The following is an 18,793-nucleotide window of genomic DNA, read 5'->3' on the forward strand; positions in this document are numbered from 1 at the left end:
CCCTCATTCAGTGCAATGAGTTAGATACTCTCAGAAAGAATAATGTTCTTTTTATTGCCCTGACTACAACAGATACCTTTTCACCCCTTAGTGTTCATCGGTAGGGAACCACTTTTGATGATGAAGTGTGTGGTTTAAGAGAGACGCCCTAGTGGAGGGCTCTAAAAATTTCGACATCTGGGGTTCTTCAATGTGCACCTAAATCACACAACGTGCACACGAGCCTACAGCATTTTCCCCTCCATCGAAAATGCAGCCGCCAGAACCGGGATTCGATCTCGCGACCTTCGGATCAGCAGCCGAGTACCTTAGCCACTAGACCACCAGGGCGGGGCGGGGAACCATTTTTCTCGCGTAAATCGTTGCTGGTATTTTTAAAAGACATGCGTACTTTTAATGCCATATATCCAGGCGCTCCGTAGCACGACCTCTAAAGAGAGGTCGCTGCTGCAGTGGCTATACATCCCCAACACTTTTCGCCGTTCCCCCTCGCTGCACATCCTTCATGTCAGTAATGATTTTAATACTTCTATGCTTTTACCTGCCTTAGCACAAGGAATTTTAACGCCCCTATACAGCCACGTACCATAACATTGTTCACATCTCTTGTCTACTGAAATGGCGCTGTTTGGCCATCAAATGGTCCTCTCGCCATAAAACACCACACATCATCATACCATAATTTTATAGTTTTTATTCACACCTTTAACGCTTCTAAATTGCATGTAGTTTTAGGCCTCTATACAGCTGTAATACACGCTGTCATCGCAACCATTGATCATCACTTACATCGTATAAAAGACATGGCACTCTTTGGCCACTTATGGCCCTTGCTCCATAAAACCTCACTAATCATAATCATCATCATCAAGGCGAATGAAAACAGTGTATTTGTGTATTCAATACAAGAATCATGGGTGTTTATTTTATTATCAGTGGCTCTTCTACTGCCTGCTTTAGTTTTGATCCATGACTGAGAGAGGTCCTCCTCTCCAAATGTTGAATTATTCTTCACCATAAGGTGGTGGGGTTTCTTGCTCAGGATTGCACGTTATCAAAAAAAAGTATGATAGCCATGACAATACAAATTTTGATGGCATCTGCTCAAGCCTAATTAACTTATCAATCAGGATGGGCCATTTGGCCAAATCCTCCACTTGGCAAGCTTCAAAACCTTTGTATGCTGCAATGACCTGACTAAGAAAAGGATTAAGTGCTAGCCTACTCGGAATTCTACGACCTTGCGTGGTACCGATTCTGGGATTAACGCATGAAATTATGCAGCATGTTCATGTGAGCTTTCTCTTTCAGTAGTGGGCTTATTAATGTAAAATGAAGAAAGGTAGTTTTGGAACAATAGTTTCTCAGAATAAGACATGATTTAGCATTTCTAATTTGTATTGCTTTCAAGTTTATACAATCCGACAAAACTATCCCACTTTAAGGGCTTAGCTGCTATGGTGGTGTGCTTCAGCACAAGGGTGCAAGTATTCTGGTGTAGATATGCAAGTAAGTCACTTTTCTTTTAATTGCATTAAAAAAATTGGCCTATCCCACATATATCTTCCGAACCAATGTTATGTGAAGTATGCGCATGAAAGATGATTGTGTTGTAACATTTTATTGAGTGAAACAAAGGTGTGTACAAATGCACTCACAGACGTATGTTAGACAGCCACATATGTTTTATCTAACGAGCTGTTTATACTATGTTGTAACGGTGAAGGCAACCTTTATTAGGCCCAGAAGACACGATGAAGCGACCACACCCAAGGCACAGAACTCAGGCAAGCCAAGTCCCCACAGCAGATGAAGATGACGACCACTCATGATGATGAATATGTGTAAAGATAGTAGATGTGCTTAATGAATGCCTACACTAACTCCCCCCCCCCCCCACGTGAAAGTGGTCATCCTGACCGCAGTTCTTGGCCGCAGTTTAAAGCAAAGAGGAACGCCGTATGAAAGGCTTCATGCGGGATACGTGGACTATTTCTGCTGCTCTGTAGCGGCAGTCCGTCGGAAGAAGAATGGGTGCCACGCGATAATTCACAGGAGACGTTTGCTTCAAGACAGTGTAATGGCCAATAAAACGTAATTGAAACTTCTCGCACAGGTTGGGAGTGCGAATGGGTGTAAGAAGGAGGACTTCGTCGCCAGGGCTGAAGGACACGGCACGATGAGAGGCATCATATTCAAGCTTGCGATCCTGTTGCTTGATTTCAGTGTTGACACGAGCCAGCAGGCGGCAATGAAGTAGACGAGACACGTATTCCTCACTTTTATTCTTTTTTTTATTTTTTTATTCAGTACAATGCAGTGCGTAAAAAGTTTATATATTACAGAAGGAGGTCCCAAAGTAAAAACTGTCAGGGGGACCTCCTGTGAATTCATGTATAGAAATATAGAAGAAAGATTGGTAACTAAGGAAAAAACAGCAAGCGAATAAAACAAAATGAACGTAATGAAAATTATTATTAAAACTTATGGTAGTTCAAAATATTTACATGTAAGTGATAAAACAGGAGATAACGAATTGGATCAAATGACTATAACATAACACATACATATCACTAACTAATACAGTGTCACTTCAGAACATGGAGATGAACTTCATCTTCAGGTTCAGAACTTGAAGATGAACATGGTTTGACAGGCGCAGAGAAGAACGAAACATCGAGGAAAGAAGAGGGGAAGCGACCGTGGACAAGGTAGAACGGCTAGTAACCGGTTGTGCGCTGTACAGAGGTATTATACGCAAAAGTGACAAATAGCAAAATGGTGTCCCAGTTTCTGTAGTCGGGTTCGATATACATCGCTATCATATCTGACAGTGTACGATGAAAGCGCTCAGTCAGGCCGTTCGTCTGAGGATGGTAACTGGAGCTTGTTTTGTGTGTAGTGCCGGATGCCTTGAGCACTTCTTCGACGAGTTCTGAAAGAAATACTCTTCCACAGTCGCTGAGGATTACACGAAGAGCTCCGTATCGAAGGATTATTGCTCGAAAGATGAAGTCAGCCACTTCTGAAGCTGATGCAGAAGACACGGGAGCTGTTTCGGCGTAGCGGGTCAGGTGGTCCACAGCTGTAACTATTCATCGATTTCCCGTGACAGTCATAGGAAGCGGACCATACAGGTCAACGCCAACTACCTCGAATGGTTGCAGGGGACACGGGAGCGGTTGTAATTGTCCACTGTGAGTTGATGTAGGTAGCTTGCGACGCTGACAAAGGGCGCATGAGGCAACGTACTTCGCGACACAGGTGGACAAGCCCGGCCAGTAGTAGTGACATCTTATGCGGTCATACGTTTTCTGGAAGCCCATGTGTCCAGCAGACATGTCGTCGTGATATGTCTTAAGGATGTAGCGACGAGAGAAGAGAGACGTGAGATGACGTCGAAGGCGGCCGATGGGGCCGAGCCGATCTCGCCACTTTATTGCAGGCCTGAAGCGGAGCCACGTCGGCTACCAGTGTCCAAACCGCCAGGCCAGAAGCTCATTCTAACCCTCGCGCAGCTCGAGCTAACATCAGCTGCGCGAGAGGCGCGGCGCAGTGATCAAGAAATGATGGCGATGATGATGGCACTACAGGGCTCCCCCCCTAGCGCTTTGTGCGATTCGAAGGCATATGAAAAAAAAATAAAGATAGTGACAAAAGCTATATATATGAACGACAATCCATAAAGTGTTCATTTGGAAAGTCCAGGTTGTCAACGTTGATGGGCCATCGGTAAGCAGCGGGTCTCTGGCGGGCGACACTGGGAGAAGCGCAAGGGACGAAGGAGGAAGTGCCGGGTCACTGTGGTAGCCGACAAGCGGGTCTCATGGTGACCTGGTCGGACAGGCCGAGAGAGGACCGTGTGTCGCGAGGTCATGACAGGATGGTGGGTGACAATGTTGGCGCTGGGTGCAGAGGACACTATACTGATGTTGTCGAGGTCGAGGTTCGCCTGTCGAGATTAGAGGTCCCTGATGTTGTCGAGGTCGAGGTTCGCCTGTCGAGATTAGAGGTCCCTACAGGGCCCCATGATGGTGGTGGTGGTGGTGGTGATGGTGGTCATGCGCCAGTATCTGCGGCTGGGTGAACGTCGGTATCTGCACCAGGGATTGGTGCTGGTCCGTCTGGAACGCACCCAGTGTGGGCTGGGCCAGCATGGTCTGCGTGGGCAGCATGGCCTGCTGCTGTTGCAGCGTCAGTGGCTGTCCCGGGACTATGGCAAACGAGGGGGGCGACATCATGCGTGGCGGTGCCAGAAAGATGTTGGGCCTGGGCCCCAGGTTCTGTGGGATGACAAGCGTCGGGGTGCCAGGTGGTCCTGGATGTCCCCCATGGGGCCTGGGCCCCGTCTGAGGTCCCAGGATCAGGCCCGTGGCATGGGGTGGCCGCAGGGCCAGCTGGACCCCCTGTATCTGTCCCAGAGAGCTCTGGGTCTGCCCCGATGCGCCTTGTATCAGAATCGGGCTGTGGCCCAGGCCCGGAATGTACTGGTTCAGCAGGAAAGTGCCCTGCGCAGATCCAGCCGGAAACATGCCCGGCTGCGCTGCCGCGGGGTTCCCGATGAGCAGCGGACTCCCCGTGTTGAGCCCCATCGCGGCTCCGCGCTGCACCGTGGTCGCAGGCTGCGGCGCCGGTACAGGCGCGGGCCGCGGTGTGGCCTTGTGCTGGGCCGCCCGGGGAGACTGGGACCGGGTGGTCGCCGCTGCCGAAGGCGTGGTCATGTTTGCGCTGCCGCTCGACAGCTTGGGCAGGATCTGTGGCTGTTTCGGCTGGATGAGCCGGGGGGCACCAGAGGTGCGAGGACTGGGGCTGGCCGAAACCACCTGTGCGACGCCGGGTCTCGACGCAGGTGCCTGTTGCGGCGCCACGGGCAGAGGGGCGACGGTGGCAGTTGTTTTGGTGGTTGCCGGTGTCGACGCCGACGATGAGGGCAGGCTCTGGCTCCGCGAAGGCACGGCGCTGGGGCCCGTCGTAGACCACGAAACAGAGACAGGGACAGGGGCGGGGAGCGGGGACACTGAGTGTGGTCGGCTGCTGGCCGGGTAGGTGCGAGTGGAATGTGGCGAGGCACCCCGCAGGCCATTGCTGGCACGAGTGGCAGGTGGCGGAGCGGCAGGGGGCACCGTCGAGGAGCTGACCAGCAGCTGCGGCGAGGAGGAGGCCGAGACGTCTGAGCTGGTGGTCGCAGAAACGGCGAGGGCCACGGTGTCGCGTGCCGTCGCTTTCGTGGTGTAGCGGCGAGAGAAGAGAGACGTGAGACGGCGTCGTAGGCAGCCGACGGGGCCGGGCCGATCGCGCCACTTTATTCCACGCCCGAAGCCGAGCCGCGGTAGCTGTCCCCGTCCGACGCGCCAGGTGCGTGAGCTCGTTCTAATCCTCGCGCAGCTCGAGCTAGCATCAGCTGCGCGAGAGGCGCGGCGCAGTGATCAAAAAATGATGGCGATGATGATGGCACTACAGGGCTCCCCCCTAGCGCTTTGCGCGATTCGAAGGCATATGAAAAAGAAAGAGAAAGAGACTATATACTGTTACGCTTCATTTTACGCGAACCCCTTTTGGGCCCAAATGCAAGACCACGGACAGCGTGCGAACGCTCCCGGGCCTGTAAACGTATCGGGGGTAGAGGTGCAGAAGTGTATGCCCAGACGCCGAGGAACCTGAGACGCTGCTGCCGCGAAGGTCGTCATGTGCTGTGCGCGAGAACGCGGTGAGCTCATGGCTCATTCGCACCTGGCTCTTGAGTGTGGGAACGCCGGTGGTGTGATCCGTGGCGCGATCAGTCGCGTGATCGGTGGCGTGACCAGTGGCGTGGTAGGTGGTGCGAACACAAGGTGATCTATATTCGGTCATGTCTGGAGGCGCCTGACGTCACACAAGCGTCTGGAACCCTTTAAAAACGCGCAGGGAGAGACTGGGTGAAGCAGTCTGGATTGAGACTCTGCCGGAACTCTGCTCCTCGGCTTCTTACCTTTGTTTGTAAACTTGAATGTCCACTTTGGTCTAACTATGTAGTATTAAACTCTTTTGATTTGCTGTTCTGCGCCGTCTCGCCAGTACTTCCCTTCTCGTCGGTCCTGATGCAAGTTACGAGCACAACCTGCTGACGGCGGCGGTCAAGAGACACCCCCCATAACAACTGGTGGCAGCGGTGGGATGCTGCAGTCATTTCAACGACTCGAGGGCTGAGCTGCGACACGGATCCACGAGCCGTCTCGTCTGCCAGGCCGCAACCAGATGCAGTGTTTGCGAGGGTCTACGCGGAATTTTTGGCTGTTGAGTGGTGAGTGCGGGGCTTTGTCTGCTGAGTTTTGCCAGGCTTTTTCAGTGGGGAAGCGTAACTGGTAATTCGAACTATTGTTGTCGCCAAAGTGGGCTGCGGCAAGATAGTTGTGTACAGTAGGAAAGGTCGCACTGAACACAGCCATGAATTTGAAGTTGCTGCGTAAAGCGGAGTTATTACAGCTTGCAAAGGAGTTGCGTTTGGATGTTTCTGACGCACTCCGGAAACCAGAATTGATCGAGGCTATTAGTGCTCTGGAGGCTGAGGAAGATGAGCTGACGGAATGCCTTGAGATAATTCGAGAAAGGGAAGCCGCAAAAAGACAGGCAGAGGAGCGTAGAGAACAGCAAGAGAAAGAGCGTGAGGAAAGGGAGCTCGAATTAAAACGACTCGAGTTTCAACGTTCGAGAGAGCGCGAGGAACGCGATCACGCGCTCGAGTTAAAGCGACTCGAGGTTGAAATAGAGCGCGTGCGAACGGCAGGGCAGAGAAGCGAGGCAAACAGTGCAGGGGTGCACATATCGCTCAAAATGACAGAACTAATTCGCCCTTATAAACTCAGAGAGGACATTGGGTTGTTCTTGGTGAACTTTGAGCGGACGTGTGAGAAGCAGGGGTTCTCCCGTGAGTCGTGGCCACAGCCCTTGCTCACACTCTTACCTGGCGAGGCAGCAGAAGTAATCGCTCGTTTATCCACTGAGGAGGTCGACGATTACGATAAAGTAAAATCCAGTTTGCTTAGGAAGTACAGGCTGTCCGCGGAGGCATTCCGGCGGAAATTCCGGGAATGGGAGAAAGGAAGGAGTGAGTCATACACTGAATTTGCCTATAAACTGAAGTCAAACATGGTGGAATGGCTAAAGGAGGAGAAGGCCTACGGTGACCACGCAAAGGTTATTGAGTGTTTTTTACTAGAGCAATTCTACAACCGGTTACCAGAGAACATTAGGCATTGGGTGCAAGACAGGCCAGATGTTAGCTCTGTAGCCAGAGCCGCAGAGCTAGCAGAGAAATTCGTCACACGTCGGGCTCGCGAAGGCAGTGACAGTGGTCGAAAAGGGGGTCCTGATTTTAGGTTCAAGCCAAAGAGAGGGCCTGTGAAAACGAAGGAAGAGCCTGAAATTGGGAATGCCTGAACCGTAAATACGTCGGAGTCGGAACGGAACACCGAACCTGCGTTAGAACAGCAAAGGAAGCTAGAAGTGAGGAAACCGTTCCTTTGCTATAGCTGCCATAAACCCGGTCACATTGCGGCGCACTGTAAGAAACCAAAAGTTGTGTTTCTATCCATCAGTGGTAGGGACGAGAATATCGAGCTTCTCGAACCTTACATGCGCGACCTTGAAGTGAACGGGAAGCCATGCCGCGTACTGCGCGATTCTGCGGCTACGATGGACGTAGTTCACAGCTCGTACGTTGAACCGCAAATGTTCACGGGTGAGTGTGCTTGGATCAAGCATGCTGTAGAGTCGTGTAGTGCATGCCTTCCCGTCGCAAAGGTAACTATCAAAGGTCCTTTCGGCACGCTCGAGACGGAAGCTGCCGTGTCGCCGGCACTCCCTCCGCAATACCCTTACCTGTTTTCGAATAGATCTGACAAGATGCTGCGCGAGAGAGGGCAGCTGTTTGGGGAGGCAAATGTGATGGCGCTAACGCGTTCGAAAGCACGGGAACTCGCTGCGAAGGCAGTTGCCGAGTCCCCTTTAGCTGAAATCGGCCTGACGCAGGACTCCCCAGCAGAGGTCGAACTTGCGCCAGCGTTACAACAGCAGGGGGTCCCATCCGTGGAGGATGAAGCTACGGCACGGGCACCATCAGAAATATTGGAAGAGCATTCCAGAGATTTACTTGTAGCGCCTACGTCGGAAAGCATACAGCGACTGTTAATGGTAGACAGCATGGCCTTGAGGAATCAACAAGATAAAGACCCGAGCTTGCGAAACATCCAGAGCAGGGTAAATGAAAAGATAGCCCCGAAAAACATAAGTTATTATGAGAAGGATGGCATACTGTACAGGAAGTATGTTGACAAAAGGGGTGTAATGTTTGATCAGCTGGTCGTGCCTCAAGCTTATCGAGAGGATTTACTGCGCTTGTCGCATGGAAGTTCTTGGGCAGGTCATTTAGGCGTCAAGAAAACGAAGGGACGGTTGTTGCAGGAGTATTATTGGCCAGGCTGTTTCCGCGACGCAGAGCGATTTGTAAGGACATGCGACACGTGTCAGCGTGTAGGTAAGCTGGGGTGACAAGTCGAGGGCACCGATGAAGCTGGTGCCTATCATCACAGAGCCGTTTCGGCGGCTCGTAGTGGACACTGTAGGCCCACTGCCGGCGACATCGTCGGGGTACCGCCACGTGCTGACCGCGATATGCCCAGCGACTAAGTTCCCCGAAGCGGTTCCACTTAAAGAACTTAGCTCTGTGGAAATAGTTAACGCGCTCCTTTCCATATTCGCACGAGTTGGCTTTCCCGCCGAAATACAGTCGGATCAAGGCTCTGTGTTTACTAGTGCTCTTACCACTACGTTTTTGGAAAGGTGCGGAGTAAAACTAATTCATAGTTCAGTCTACCACCCTCTGTCTAACTCCGTGGAGAAGCTCCACTCCGTTCTGAAGCGAGTGTTGAGGACGTTATGCTACGAAAGGAAGACGGACTGGGAGCTATGTTTGCCGGCTACCATGTTCGCGTTAAGGACTGCCCCGCATGAAGCAACGGGGTTTTCGCCAGCCGAGCTCGTGTACGGCCGCTCGTTGCGATCTCCTCTTCGCTTGCTTCGAGAATCGTGGGAAGGTCGAGCCGAAGATCCAGTAGTGGTCGAGTACGTTTTGAAGCTACTGGAGCGTTTAAGAAGCGCTCAACGGCTATCAGAGCAAGCCATGGCTAAAGCGCAACATAGGTCAAAGGTGTACTATGACCGCACAGCCAGAACCCGTCGATTCGATGTCGGGGACAAAGTAATGATACTGCGACCGTCGCAGAAAAACAAGTTAGAAGTGCAGTGGGAAGGTCCCGCCAACGTAGTTGAAAAGCTTTCTGACACAAACTACGTGATAAGCCTGCCCGGAAAGCGAAAGATACAGCAAGTCTATCATTGCAATCTGCTCAAGCCATACCGAGAACGGGAAGCAGTGGTATGCATGATGGTGAACATCCCCGAGGAGATTCCAGTTGAACTTCCAGGGCTTGCATCAGTCATAAACGGTGAGGATGGTGAACCACTAATCAAAGAATTAATATCGAAAGTGCAGTTAGAGCCGGAGCAAAAGATCGAGCTCCAGGATCTTCTGAAAGAATTTCAGGACTTATTTGTAGATAGGTCTGGAAGAACCTCAGTTGTTACTCATGACATCGAGCTGACATCCTCAGAACCCGTGCGTAGCAAAGCTTACCGAGTGTCACCGCGCCAACGAGAGATTATGGATTCCGAGGTGAAGAAGATGTTGGAATTAGGCGTGATCGAGCCTTGTGAGAGCGATTACACTTCGCCCTTAATCTTAGTTGAGGTGCCGGGAAAAGATCCACGCCCTTGCGTGGATTATCGCAAGCTAAACTCGATCACCAAAGATCAGATTTACCCTATACCAAACATTGAAGAGCGCATTGAGAGGGTTAGTGGAGCTCGATATATTTCCACGCTGGATCTCGTTCGAGGCTACTGGCAGGTTCCTCTCACCGAAAGGGCTAGCAGATATGCAGCGTTCATATCGCCGTTGGGAACGTTCCGCCCTAAGGTATTAAGCTTCGGTTTGAAAAATGCACCATACTGTTTTTCAAGCCTTATGGACAAGGTGTTACGAGGACTAGGGGAATTCGGTTTACCCTACTTAGACGATGTGGCGATATATTCGTCCGCTTGGTCGGAACACATGCAACATCTGCGAGTGGTTCTAACGCGTTTGCGTGAAGCGGGACTAACTGTGAAGGCACCTAAATGCCAACTCGCTCAAGCTGAGGTGATCTACCTAGGTCACATAATCGGACAAGGACGCCTCCGACCTTCTGAGCTCAAGGTGGCTGCCATACGCGATTTCCCGCAACCACGCTCAAAGACAGATATCCGCTCATTTCTGGGGGTTGCAGGTTACTATCAACGTTACATCCCGAGATATTCGGAATTAGCTAGCGCTTTAACTGACGCGCTCCGGAAAACTGAGCCACAAACTGTCATCTGGGATGACCGTAAAGAGGAGGCTTTCAAAGCATTAAAAGCCGCCTTAACAAGTCAACCTGTGCTGAAATCACCTGATTATTTGAAAGAGTTCATAGTTCAGTGTGATGCTAGTGAGCGAGGCATGGGAGTAGTGTTGTGCCAACGAGGAGAGGACGGTGAACACCCAGTTCTTTATGCCAGTCGTAAGCTGACTGTGCGAGAACAAGCGTATAGCGCAACCGAGAAAGAATGTGCGTGTCTCGTATGGGCAGTGCAAAAGTTGTCGTGCTACCTTGCAGGCTCGAGGTTCATAATAGAGACAGACCACTGTCCTCTCAGATGGCTGCAGTCCACTTCTTCCAAAAATGGTCGCCTCCTGCGCTGGAGCCTCGTTTTGCAGCAGTATTCATACGAAATACGGTACAAAAAGGGGAGTCCAATGGCAATGCCGATGGCTTAAGCCGAAGCCTCTAGGTCATGAATTGGCCTCGATTGTTTTTTTTCCTGACATAGGTTTTTGTGTTATTATTTCTTCCGTAGTTTTGGAAGACCTGTGCGTCGTTAGGTGGGCAACGAAATTAGGGGTGTGTTTAGTACTTTGTACGAGTAATAAGATTGAGACTTTTGTGTTTAAGGTAAGCCTGGCGGGGCTCAGTGGATACGTGTCTCGAGCTTGCTTCTTCAGTGGCTTTGTTATCCTGTGTTTTCCCGTGGATTGTTTGTTCAGTCGACCGGCTCTACCATGGCGAGGATCTTGCCCTCCCAGAGAGAGGACTTCGTTGTCATCTGGCATCTCTTCGGACACCACGTCGGTTCCAAACTCTTGGCAGGAACGCCGGAAGAACCTGTGGTTTCCCTTCTTGCTGATGAAAGACCTGAAGCGGTGGGGTGTGATGATCTCACCACCCGGAGCTGCCTGGCGACCAGCCCCACCGACGAGCCCCTGCGGGGTCGCCCCGAAAGGAGCTCATACCATTGTCTTTGGCCACTTTTGACTGTCGCCATTTGCTGGATTCCATTGTATGGTTCGCCTCCAGCCTCCGGCGAACCTCGACAACATCAGGGAAATCTGACGGAACTACCTTACGAGACGGAACAGGGCCTAGAGCCAGGTATCACGTACCGTGCTCCAGGTTAAGAAGGCTACGAGCTTCGACGACTGATCCCTGTTGACAGTGGATGCTGTCCCCTGCCATTCGGGATCTCCATCCGCGAGGGGGCAGTCTGTTACGCTTCATTTTACGCGAACCCCTTTTGGGCCCAAATGCAAGACCACGGACAGCGTGCGAACGCTCCCGGGCCTGTAAACGTATCGGGGGTAGAGGCGCAGAAGTGTATGCCCAGACGCCGAGGAACCTGAGACGCTGCTGCCGCGAAGGTCGTCATGTGCTGTGCGCGAGAACGCGGTGAGCTCATGGCTCATTCGCACCTGGCTCTTGAGTGTGGGAACGCTGGTGGTGTGATCCGTGGCGCGATCAGTCGCGTGATCGGTGGCGTGACCAGTGGCGTGGTAGGTGGTGCGAACACAAGGTGATCCATATTTGGTCATGTCTGGAGGCACCTGACGTCACACAAGCGTCTGGAACCCTTTAAAAACGCGCAGGGAGAAACTGGGTGAAGCAGTCTGGATTGAGACTCTGCCGGAACTCTGCTCCTCGGCTTCTTACCTTTGTTTGTAAACTTGAATGTCCACTTTGGTCTAACTATGTAGTATTAAACTCTTTTGATTTGCTGTTCTGCGCCGTCTCGCCGGTACTTCCCTTCTCGTCGGTCCTGATGCAAGTTACGAGCACAACCTGCTGACGGCGGCGGTCAAGAGACACCCCCCATAACAATACATGAACGACAATCCGCAAGGTGTCCGTTTGGGAAGTTCCAGTTTGTCAACGTGTAGTGACCATCGGGAACCAGTGGGTCTCTGGCGGGCGACACTGGGAATGGCGCAGTGGACGAGGGTGGCCAGGCAGGCACGCTGTTGGAAGGAGCGGGCGAGGGTCGTGATGAAGGGACACCCTTGTCGACAGCGAGCACCAACAACAAGGTGAAAAATGTCCAAGGGCCGAGAACACACACGGGCCGCCCCAGCGCGGCCGATTGTCGCGCGCACTCGGACACTGATGCTCAAAAAATGAACTGCAGCATGAGCGCAGCACGGCCAGTTCAGAGGGTCCAGCGTTACCTCCACGTTGGAGCTGGTGGAGACAACGACAGGGAGTGCGGTCAACCCTGGCAGTGCGCCCACCGTGCCGGTACCGTCGCTTCCGGTGGCACATCACCGGGCGCGGCGGCCGCCTGGTCGGCCGAGCAGGGTGAAGATAAGTCTGAAACGGTGCGCTCTGGACCGACGAAGTGCGACATGGTTTACAGTGACAACGAGCCGGCCCAGAGGGCACTGACAGACCGCTTTCCCCGACCTCTGACGACGCGCGACGCGTAGGCGTACGCCGATGAGTCGTCGCGCTGTTCGAGCCAAACCCGACGTCCAGTGATGCGAGACCGAGCGGCGGGCATGCGGCGTCACAGCTGTCATGGGCCGTCGACGGCGCCGAAATGCTCGAGCACGCGCACGCAGTGGCAGGCGGATGGCCCAACTGCGCATCCGTTGGGGCACGCACGGTGTGCTCCACCCGCGGTGAGCCAGGCTTGCGGCCCTCGGAACCCCCTGACATCGCCACAGCATCACGCACGTCCAGCCGTGCATGCCCAGGGGCCCGAACCCCCGCAGGACACATCGAGGATGATGTCAGTAGGCGCCGGCAGTCCACGAGGCCCTGAGCAGCAGGCACCGGTGTGCAGGGGAAACTGATGGCGTGGAGTGTCACAGCGGGCTCTGGGTCCACAGTGCGAGTGGTGCCGCGGGCCTCCACAGGCGCCGGTACAGGCGGGGAGTCTGCAGGAAGGTCAGCTGGCCCAGCCGAGGTCGTCATGGAGTCTGGTGGGGCCACGGTGTCACGTGCCGTCGCTTTCGTGGAAAACGTGCAGGTGGCAGGTACGTGTGATGAAGCTCCGCACGGGGGCTCTGAGGGAATGTACTGCTCGGAGGGAAGGTCAGTCACAGTGGGGGAGTCTTCTACCTCGCGGTCGTGATCAGGTGCAGGAGTGGATGTTTCTGCGACCGGATCAGGTGTAGAAGTAGTCGAAGCCGGGGTACCGAGGTAGCGGTCAATGGAGGGCTGCGGACCGGTTCGTACCTTGCTCTGCAACGCCGGGGAAACTTGCCTGGTGCGGGTAAACGGAAGCGGACGGTACGTGTTGCCGCTGCGGGCGAGCACCGCAGTGCAGAGGGCATCGTAAGGCTGCGGGCTGGTGCTTGAAGTGGCAGCGAGATGGCGCAACTCTACCGGAAGGGCGTCGAGAAGAATGGCGTGCATCAGCAGCTGGTCCGTGATGCCATTCACCGCAAGAACGGCGTCGAGCTGCATAAACCATACCTTGGGGTAGGTCGATTGGAACGGCGGCACTGGCGGGCAGAGTTGCGGGAACATGGCAGCGGGCCGTTCGGCGAAGGGCGTGTTCTCCGGGTCACCAATGTAGCGGCGAGAGAAGAGAGACGTGAGACGGCGTCGTAGGCAGCCGACGGGGCCGGGCCGATCGCGCCACTTTATTCCACGCCCGAAGCCGAGCCGCGGTAGCTGTCCCCGTCCGACGCGCCAGGTGCGTGAGCTCGTTCTAATCCTTGCGCAGCTCGAGCTAGCATCAGCTGCGCGAGAGGCGCGGCGCAGTGATCAAAAAATGATGGCGATGATGATGGCACTACAGTGGAAAACGTGCAGGTAGCAGGTACGTGTGATGAAGCTCCGCACGGGGGCTCTGAGGGAATGTACCTCTCGGAGGGAAGGTCAGTCGCAGTGGGGGAGTCTTCTACCTCGCGGTCGTGGTCAGGTGCAGGTGTGGATGTTTCTGCGACCGGATCAGGTGTAGAAGTAGTCGAAGCCGGGGTACCGAGGTAGCGGTCAATGGAGGGCTGCGGGCCGGTTCGTACCTTGCTCTGCGACGCCGGGGAAACCTGCCTGGTGCGGGTAAACGGAAGCGGACGGTATGTGTTGCCGCTGCGGGCGAGCACCGCAGTGCAGAGGGCATCGTAAGGCTGCGGGCTGGTGCTTGAAGTGGCTGCGAGATGGCGCAACTCTACCGGAAGGGCGTCGAGAAGAATGGCGTGCATCAGCAGCTGGTCCGTGATGCCATTCACCGCAAGAACGGCGTCGAGCTGCATAAACCATACCTTGGGATAGGTCGATTGGAACGGCGGCACTGGCGGGCAGAGTTGCGGGAACATGGCAGCGGGCCGTTCGGCGAAGGGCGTGTTCTCCGGGTCACCAATGTAGCGACGAGAGAAGAGAGACGTGAGATGACGTCGAAGGCGGCCGATGGGGCCGAGCCGATCTCACCACTTTATTGCAGGCCTTGCGCTTCTCCCAGTGTCGCCCGCCAGAGACCCGCTGCTTACCGATGGCCCATCAACGTTGACAACCTGGACTTTCCAAATGAACACTTTATGGATTGTCGTTCATATATATAGCTTTTGTCACTATCTTTCTTTTTTTTCATACACCTTCGAATCGCACAAAGCGCTAGGGGAGGAGCCCTGTAGTGCCATCATCATCGCCATCATTTCTTGATCACTGCGCCGCGCCTCTCGCGCAGCTGATGTTAGCTCGAGCTGCGCGAGGATTAGAACGAGCTCACGCACCTGGCGCGTCGGACGGGGACAGCTACCGCGGCTCGGCTTCGGGCGTGGAATAAAGTGGCGTGATCGGCACGGCCCCGTCGGCTGCCTACGACGCCGTCTCACGTCTCTCTTCTCTCGCCGCTACAAGGACTTTAGCCCGAAGAGAGCGAGGTAGAACGGGCACCCAGCGTTGACCATCAGGGTGGTAGATATGACGGTACAGGACGTGGTTGTTGAGTTTGAATTGCGTCAGCTGTCGGCGAAGACGGGCGTTAGGAGGCCGGCATGTCCCGTCAAGACGGTCCATGATGCGGCGACAGTAAGGGTCAGCACGTTGGTGAGATAAGAACAAACCACACTCGCTTGAAGTAGTTGGGTCCACGGTAGCTAATGACGAAACATGTAGAGAAGAGACGGCTGAAAGCTTCTCGAGTGCGGCAGTTGCGGGTTTGTTAAGTGGCTCCGAAGAGAGCGGGCAACGCGAAAGTGCATCGGCGTCTTGATGTTTGTTTCCCGACTTGTATGTAATCGTGAAGTCGTATTCTTGTAAGTGAAGAATTCAGCGACCAAGGCGGCCGGACAAGTTCTTGATTGTCGAGAGCCAGCACAAGGCATGATGGTCCGTAACCACGGTAAAGTGGCGGCCGTGGAGATAAGGTCAAAACTTTTGTATCGACCATACGACCGCTAGGCACTCCTGTTCGGTGATGGTATATTCTTTTCGGCAGAGGTCAGTGCATGGCTCGCGTATGCGACGACTTTCTCACGTGAAGATTTGTCTCGCTGTAGGAGAATTCCACCAATGCCTCGACCACTAGCGTCTTTATGCAGGAGCGTAGGCGCGGTTTCGTCGAAATGGCAGAGGACTGGTTCGGATGTGAGTGCACACTTCAGTTGGGCAAACGGCGCTTCACATTCAGGAGACCACACAAAGGCGCCGCCTGATCCGAGCAACTTGTGCAATGGTGAAGCTATTGAGGCAAAGTCTCGAATGAATCGGCGAAAATAAGAAGTGAGGCCGAGGAAACTGCGCAAGTCTTTGGCTTTTTCAGGACGCGGGAAGTGTTGGACAGCGGAAATCTTGACTGGATCGGGACGAATACCGTCGTCCTTGCTTACGATGTGGCCTAACACTTTAATCGTCTTGCTCGCTAAACGGCACTTCTTGGTGTTCAGCTGAAGGCTTGCGTTTGCAAGGCACGTAAGAACTTCGTCCAGTCGTTGCAAGTGCTTAGGGAAGGTTGACGAGAAAATAATGATATCGTCTAAATAGCGCAAGCAAGTCTTCCATTTCAAGCCTCGTAAAACTGTGTTGATCATCCGCTCGAATGTTGCTGGAGATGTGCTAAATTCGGCCATGCCATTCGGCAAAGGTCGAATGGCATGGCGTTGAATTCGTACAGCCCATCTGGTGTTGAAAACGCTGTCTTTTCTTTGTCATCCTCGTGCATGGGTATTTGCCAGTAACCTGAATGCAGGTCTAGGCTTGAGAAGTACTCGGCACCTTGCAGTGAATCCAAAGCATCGTCTATGCGCGGCATGGGGTAAACATCCTTGTGGGTAATCTCATTAGGTGCTCTGTAGTCCACCCAAAATCGCACGGAGCCATCTTTTTTCCTTACTAATACAACAGGGGATGACCAAGGACTCGCGGAGGGACGTATAATGTTCCGTTGCAGCATATCGGCTACATTTTGTTCAATGATCTCACGCTCGGACGAAGAGACGCGATATGGTCGACGGCGTACGATGGAAGTGCCATCGGTCTGGATACGATGCCTAATAATGGACGTCTGTCCCAGAGATGAGAAATGGGCATCAAACAATCTCCTATGCTTTTGTAGCAAGGCAAGCAACTCATCTGTCTGTGAAGAGGTCAGCTCTGGGCTAATAGTCGCAGCAAGAACAGAAACGCTTGATGAACGTCCAATAGAAAAAAGGTCAGAAAACGCTGGCATAAGCGGGACAACAGATACAGGTTGGGATTCAGTAACGCAAGCCATTGTGGTGCCTTTAGGGATGAGAATTTTCTCAGACGTCTGGTTTGTATCGTAGAGAAGTCCGGAGTGATTGTGGAAGGACGCTAGACCTGAAGCAAGGGCTATACTTCTTGCGAGACAGCGTGCAGATGGTTGGACAAACACATCACCAGAGCCGATCACATTAGAAGCGATGGTAACTATTCACCGATGACCAGGTGGTAGCTCGGTATCTTCAGCAGCGAGCAAGCGAACGGGCTTGTCATTCGCATACAGGGCATAGTCAGTTTCTTTCATACGAACAACATTTTCTCGACAGCAGATTTATTAATTAATTTATTTATTTATTTATTTATTTATTTCAACATACTGCAGCCCGCAGGGCTATCGCAGGAGTAGTCAAATACATACATAGAATAGCATAACAAGTGCGCTGTACATCAGTGGTTAGTAATATACAATAAATATTCATCCAGTGATAAAGATCGAACATAACCAGGCAAAGAATTCCACAATTCAATAGAATGAACAAAAAACTATATTTAAACGACATCGTACGATGAGCAAAGGTAGACATGTTTAACTCATGGTAATTTCGGGTGGTCATTGGTCTAGCGTGTGCTTTATATTTGCTGAGTAAAGGAAACCGTGGGGAATTTATTAAGGTATAAAGAAACTTCAAACATTCAACGTGTCGACGGGAAGATAGACTGGTAAGCTGTAAGATAGGAAGATGGGAACTTGGTGAAAAATACCTGTCAAAGCGACAATAAATGAAGCGTACAGCTTTCTTCTGAACAGATTCTATTCTGTTTGGAGAAGGAAGCGTTCGCCGTAGACAGAAAATCCCAGCCTAATATAAGCTGTTGGGCACTTGAACCTCGCACAGCAAATTGCACAAAATGAAGAAGACCAGCTATGAAAACACGAGCGGTGCACATAGCGGCAGGTCTAATGGCGTCCCCTTGAGCAGCGAGCAGTGTAGGTCCATCATAAGGAGTGGTGACTTTTCGCAGACGTGAGCACAAGGAACGATCAATCACAGACAAACAAGCACCAGTGTCTATTAAAGCGTCCACGTACACACCTTAAATTAAAACAAATATCGCATTATATGGACGCACTGGAAGGATTTCTGTCTTTTCATTCGATGCAGCTTTTCCTCGAAAAGCTGCAGAGGTTGGTTTTCCGGGCGTTGGTTGGTGAATTGCGAGACAGGTCGCAGTGGAGACGTGGAGCGGCGGAGGGGTGAGGGTGAGCGGCGTCTAGTAGAGCGGTAAGAAGTGGTTGGCTCAGATGTCGCAGTTGGAGACGGTGAGCGACGTGGCGGTGTTGGAACGTAGCGGTGTTGCAACGGTGTTGGAACGTAGCGGTATAAGAACAACGTTGGAAAGCGTGCCAGCTTGTCCCATCATCCCGTCCGTAGGTGTCGAATCCACGGCGCTCGTCCTGCTGACGCTTCCGACAGACGCGTGCAATGTGGCCCCGATAGCCGCAGTAATAACAAATCGGAGGAGGCGGCCGCCATGGTTGGTGAAAATGCTGGCTAGGCGCACTCGGAGTTAACGAAGCCAGTGGGACAGGCGTCGAGCGTGCGGGCATCAGTTGTACGACGGGTGGTTAGCCAGCGAGGACTTGTGCGTACGTCGGCTGGAGTCGAGGTACTGGAGAGTCTACATACGCTGACCCGGTCATGGACGCCGACTCCTCTTTG

Source organism: Rhipicephalus microplus, unplaced genomic scaffold (genome assembly GCF_043290135.1).
Source record: "Rhipicephalus microplus isolate Deutch F79 unplaced genomic scaffold, USDA_Rmic scaffold_65, whole genome shotgun sequence".
NCBI classification, from domain to species: Eukaryota; Metazoa; Arthropoda; class Arachnida; order Ixodida; family Ixodidae; genus Rhipicephalus; species Rhipicephalus microplus.